Here is a 6,515-nt window from a genome sequence, read left to right on the forward strand (position 1 = left end):
ATATATAAAACTTTACTTATGGCCTGATCTCTACTATATATTATAAATGTGTAGAAGACCATGAAAACATACCAAAATAATAACTGCTTTCTCTGGGTTATGGGAATAAAGGTTTTTTGTTGTTGTTTTATTTTTTTAAATAAAAGTTAATAGCGTAAATGTAATGAAAGATAATACTGTTCTTTTCTTAAATACCCAGAGATATTAGTATAATTAAAATCCATTCTACTGACTCTCTCCTTGCACAGTTATTGAGTCCACCAAAGGATATAAGAGCATGACCACATGGTGGAAGTACAGCTGGGGAAAGGCAGTCTTTGCAAATGGTGCTGAAGGTATTGGGCATCCAGAGACAAAACATAAATACATAATCTTGACCCACACTGTGCGCGTCATATAAAAATGCATAACCTTGGCCCACACTGTACACTTCATATAAAAATCAATATATAACCTTGACTTACCATGTATATTTCATATAATAATTAATACATAATGTTGACTTATACTGTACACATCATATAAAAATACATAACCTTGACTTACCCTATATACTTCATATATAACAATTAATACATAACCTTGACCTATACTTTACACTTTATAAAAAAAAATACATAACCTTGACCTACCCTGTATACTTCATATAACAATTAATTCATAACCTTGACCTACCTTGTATACTTCACATAACAATTAATACATAACCTTGACCCATATACATCATACAAAAATAAATACGTAGGGGGGGTTATAAAGGCACAAAGTGACTGGCTTACAAGTTTTCAAAAGGGAGCTTGGTTTCAGAGGGTGAAGAGGAAGGTAGAATCTCCACTGAATGACTTTCAACCTGTCTAGACTGGGTTGGTGAAAGGAGATGGGGATAAGACTCTTGTGGATCAATAGTAAATAACTGCTATCAGAACTGATTGCAATTGTTGCAACTGTAAAGGTAGACGTTTTGTAGCAAAAAGAGGGGAGTGATCGTGAATAATTGTTATCAGGACTGATTGTGAGGGTCGGAAAGGTAAAGGTAAATGTTTTATAGCAAGGAGGGGAGTGATTAACTTTTCAGTCTAGGAGTGGAGGTCCCTAGGACCTTTAAGGGAGAAGAGCAGAGAGCGGGACCCTACCCAGAGAAGAAGTGATGCCTGAAATGCAGCCAGAGATGATGACGTGGAGCGATGGAGTAGCTGGAGACTTTAGATCCAGAGAGGGAGAGCGACTGTGTGCTGAAGACCTGGGGGGTACGGGGGAAGGATTGCATGGAGGGGATTGTAACCATGGCAATGAGATGATATATGATAGAATGAACATAAAACTAATGTTCTCCCATGTAAACTATCACATAATTCACAATAAAACATTTAAGGGGAAAAAAAAATAGAAAAAGAGGGGAGTGGTTGGTCTTGCAGTCCAGGAGTGGAGGACACTGGGACCATCAAGGGAAAAGAGCGGAAGTAGAGTGTGGGACCCTATTCAGAAAAACAGAGATGCCAGAGATGGAGGCAGAGATGATGACATGGAGAGATGGAGCAGCTGGGGACTCTGGACTCAAGGAGGGAGAGGGGCTGTGTGCTGGCAGCAGGGGGGCAGGCTTACAGGGTATGCTCTTTGGGTGTTTGAATGACTGTATATTCCTGAATGTTTGGTGTACATCCCTAAATAAATAAATAAATAAGGAATAGAAGCAAATACTGTTGAATGGTGAGGCATGGAAGGGATTGTAATGATTGCAATGAAACGAAATACGAAAGTGTAAGTGTAAAGCTGATGTTCTCCCATGTAAACTATCACTCAATTCACAATAAAAACTTTCAAAAAAATAAAAGAAAAACCATAACCTTGACCCACACTGTACACTTCATATAACACTACGTAACTTTGACCCACACTGTATACTTCATACAAAAATTAATTTGACACGCATTTTCAAGTAAAATATAAAATGGTGATGTTTTTAGGGGAACAAAATGGAGCATCTCCTTAAGGTCATGGACAGGACAAAACCTTCTTAGAATTAAACCAAAGCATATTCTATACAAGGAAAAACTGGACCTTATCAAAACGCAATTGAGCCTTGTCAAAACTAAAGCCATTTGCTCTGTGAAAGATGATGAAAAAACATAAGACAGACAGGAAGAAAGATCTACCAACCAAACATCTGACAACAGACTGATACCTACAACCTGTTTTGTAAACAGTCTCAAAATTCAACAATCAAAGGCCAAACAAGGCAATTAGAAAATGGATTAAAAGCATGAAGACACGTTTCACCAAAGAGAAAGTTCATGTGAAAAATAAGCCTAAGAAAAGATGTTCAACATCAGTGCTCTCTAAACTCGATCCATGGCCTTTGAGTCAATTCTGACTCATGACAATTCCATACATTACTGTAAAACTGTTCCATAGGTTGTTTTTCCTGTTGTTTTGGGGTTTTTTCTGGCTGTAATCTTTATAGGAGAAAGATGACCAAGCCGTTTTTCTGCAGGACTGCTGAGTGGTTTCAAACTACCAACCTTTAGGTTAATTGTTAAACGCCGTCAAGTCGATTCCAACTCACAGTGACCCTGTATATATAGGGTTTCTCAGGAGCAGTTGGCGAGTTAGAACCGCCAACCTTATGATTCAAACCAACGTTGCGGTCAGTGAATTATCCCACAGTGCCATAGCAGGCCTCCAGGACCCATTAGGATAATACATATTCAAACTGCAACAAGATATCACTGTGCACCAATCAGATTGGCTGAAATTCTGACTCAGGGTTTCTGAGACAGTCAATCTTTAAGGGAGCAGAAAGCTTCATCTTTCTTTCATGGAGTGACTGGTGGATTTGAACTACTGGCCTTGCAGTTAGCAGCCCAGTGCGTAACCACTACACTAGCAGGGCTCCTTGAAATAAAAAGTACGAACAACAAATGCCGATGATGATATGGGGACACTGGACACATGATTGCTCTGGAACACTGTTTGGCGGTTTCTTAAAAAACTAAATATTGCAACTATTATATGATCAGCAAAGGAGCTCTGGTGACCCAGTGATTAAGCAACTGTCTGTTAACAGAACAGTTAGCAGTTCAAATCCACCAGTGTACCACAGGAGGAGGACCTATCCATCTGATCCCATAAAGATGACCACCTAGAAAACCCTTTGGGGCAATTCTGCTCAGTCACATGGAAGTGCTAATGAGTCAAAAAAAAAACAACAAAACGACTCAATGACACCTAATTAGAACCTATAATCAGTAAGTGCACTTTTAAGAATTTAACCCAGAGAAATGAAAACTTACTTTGTAAACGAACAGTCTTGTTGTTGTTGTTGTTGTTATGTGCCGTGGAGTCGGAACCGACTCATAGCGACCCTGTACAGGGTTTCCGAGGGTGTAAATCTTTACGGGAGTAGAAAGCCTCATCTTTCTCCCGCGGAGCAGCTGGCAGTTTCGAACTGCTGACCTTGCCGTTCACAGCCCGAGTCGTAACCACTACGCTACCAGAGCTCCTATAAACAAACAGTCTTAGCAACTTTATTTGTAATAGCCAAAAGCAAGCAACAAGTCATACATCCACTTTTGGGTGAACAATTAAAGATATTAGTCCATACCATGAACTGATGCTTAACAATAAAGAGAACTGCTGACGTCAACCACTTCTTATCATTCTGGAAGATGTTAATCAACCCAGTTGGTGTCAAGTCAGCTATAACTCATGGCAATCCCCTGCTTGTCAGAGAGGAAGTCTGCTCCCCGGGGCTTTCAAGGACTGACTTTTTTTTTTGGAAGAAAACTGCCAGGCCTTTCCTCAGAAGCACCTTTGGGGGAACTGGAACCTCTAACTTTCCTTTTAGCAGACAAATGTGTTCACTGTTTGTATCCCCTGGGAGACTACTGGAAGATGCTGCCACAGAGGGAAAATAAGTCAATGATACACAGGCTCCTTCTGTAATCTTTTTTACAACTTAATGTGAATCTACAATGATGTCAAAATAAAAGGAAGACTCTAAAGATATGAAGGGGCTCTGGTAGCATAGTGCTTACGAATTGGGCTGCGAGCCACAAGGTCAGCAGTTCGAAACTACCAGCTGTTTCATGGGAGAAAGATGAGGCGTTCTACTCACATAAAGAATTACAGCTTCTCACGTAAAGAATTACAGCTTCGATGACTGGGGGGCAGGCTTGCAGGGTATACCATTTGGTTGGTTGATAATGCATGGAGGGGCTTGTAACCATGACAATGAAATGATATAGGATAGGATGAATGTAAAACTAATGTTCTCCCATGTAAACTATCACACAATTCACAATAAAACATTTACAAAAAAGATTTACAGCCTCGGAAACCCTGTACAGGGTTGCTATGAGTCGGAACCGACTCCACGGCACATAACCAACCAACCAAAGATGTGAAGATCTTTCACCAAGATTTTGATGAATGATGGCCTAATCTCACAATAATGAATGTCATTCTTGTCCAGTCCTGCGTCCCATCCTCTTTCCCATCAGGCCAGACTGATTAACCGCTAGACTAAGGAACTTTGAAAAGGCATTTTCAAGTGTTAAGAATTCTTTCAGGGTGGCGATTCAGCCATGAAAATGAACCTCCTCTGAACCCTGGTTGGCAAATGGCAGTCTTACCAATATCTCACTAATGTCTTCATAAGAGATGAGACAATCAGCTCACTTCAAATTACACCGCCGCCAGAGAAGGGTAATTACCATGGGAGTGATTGGTGGTACTCTGTTCAAATGGGCTCCTCGCCACCCTTCTACCATCAGCAACCACTTGCATTTGGAGATGCACCTAAGAACATGTTCAGAAATTAAGCATGCTAAAGACACCTTCGAAATACCAGGGGGCTTCAAAAAAATTTGTGGAACAATGGCATTAAAAAATCATGGAGTTAATCCCTGAACTTTTTGAAGGTTCCTTCTTATATGCTTGTATTTTCAATGAAAAAGGTATTTTAAATTTCTTAATTAGTCCAGGTGGTGCTGTAGGATAATCACTGTACTGATAACCCCAAGGTTGGCAATTCAAACCCACTAGCTGCTCCTTCGGAGAAAGATGAGACTGCCTGTCTGTTTCCATGAAGAATTACAGCCTAGGAACCGTATACATACAGGGTTTCTAGGAGTCAGAACCAACTGTCAGTGAGTGCTTATTATTCTACAACTTTTAGACACAGCCTTCAATGGTAGAATATATAGAATTAAAAAAAGGATATTTGTTTAATTATTATCACAATTGCATTGGCATCTGCCTGGCTTATGTTTAGTGGCTGCTAAATGCAAGCTAAGGATTTCTCAGCATGTCTAATTATTCGCAACTTTGACCCATCTGGAAAAAGTTTATGGAAACTTTTTTTGTGATTTTTGTTTTCCCTCTGTTTTTATTAAGTAAGAAGGACAAGCATACAATATAATATGCAAATAACTCCCAAAATACTATCATAGAAATCTACATTTCTTGTATGATGTGTATAGTGAGGGTCAGGGTTATGAATTAATTGTTATATGAAGTATACAGGGTAGGTCAAAGTATTGTACTTATTTTTATATGACATGTACATTGTAGGTCAAGGTTATGAATTGTTATATGAAGTATATAGGGTAGACCAAGGTTATGTATTAATTATTATATGAAGTATACAGGGTAAGTCAAGGTTATGTAATAATACATGAAGTGTACAGTGTAGGTCAAGGTTATGTATTGTTATAAAGTGTACGGTGGTATATGGTCTAAGAGTCACCATGGAATAGAATAAAACAGTTTGGGTCTTCAGGAGGAAAGGAAGATTCTAATTTATTTTATGAAATGGCAGTTCAGGATGCATAAACAAGGAACACAGACGTAGATTACTGGAAAGTTAAAGGAGACGTATGCCGTCACCGCCATTCCTTTTTTCTACCCCTCGTCAGACACGGGGGGTCCTGTGTATGGTCCAGCATCACCCAGGATAACTGTTAAAAATAAATTCAGCTCCCTAGGGATCACCTAGGGCCTACTGAATCACGAGTTCTTGGAGGAGGGCCAGGCAAATTCATTCTTTAACACAGTTCCTGGGTATTGTATTTGTAGTTTGCAAGCCAATAGGTGAAGCAAATATTCATTATATATTTCCATACAACACAGTGCTTCTTAGTCAAAACTTCAAACAAGGAAATTGCCAACAAGTGGTCCGTGGTGAGGGATTTAAAAAGAGTGTCCAAATGGTACATTGTTAAGTACCGTGGAGTCGGTTCCCACTCATAGTGACCCTGCACAGGGTTTCCGAGGCTGTAAATCTTTACAGGAGCAGAAAGCCTCATGTTTCTCCTGCAGAACAGCTGGTAGTTTCAAACTGCCGACCTTGAGGTTAGCAGCCCGATTCGTAACCACTACCGTACCAGAGTACAGTGTTGTTGTTGTGAAATGCCATCTAGTCAGTTCCAACCTATAGCGACCCTACATAGGGTTTCCAAGGAGCAGCTGGTGAGCTTGAACCGCCGACCTTTCAGTTCAAATGGCTTTGCAGTCTG

At 39.9% G+C, this 6,515-nt stretch overlaps 1 protein-coding gene across 1 annotated transcript in view; it reads right to left on the minus strand.

Annotated features, from left to right (window-relative positions):
- Positions 1–6,515, minus strand: part of DOK5 (docking protein 5) — a 232,295-nt gene that overhangs the window by 126,846 nt on the left and 98,934 nt on the right. The gene's annotated exons all lie outside the window — the stretch shown is intronic.

This window comes from Chrysochloris asiatica, unplaced genomic scaffold (assembly GCF_000296735.1).
Source record: "Chrysochloris asiatica unplaced genomic scaffold, ChrAsi1.0 scaffold00023, whole genome shotgun sequence".
Taxonomy (NCBI): domain Eukaryota; kingdom Metazoa; phylum Chordata; class Mammalia; order Afrosoricida; family Chrysochloridae; genus Chrysochloris; species Chrysochloris asiatica.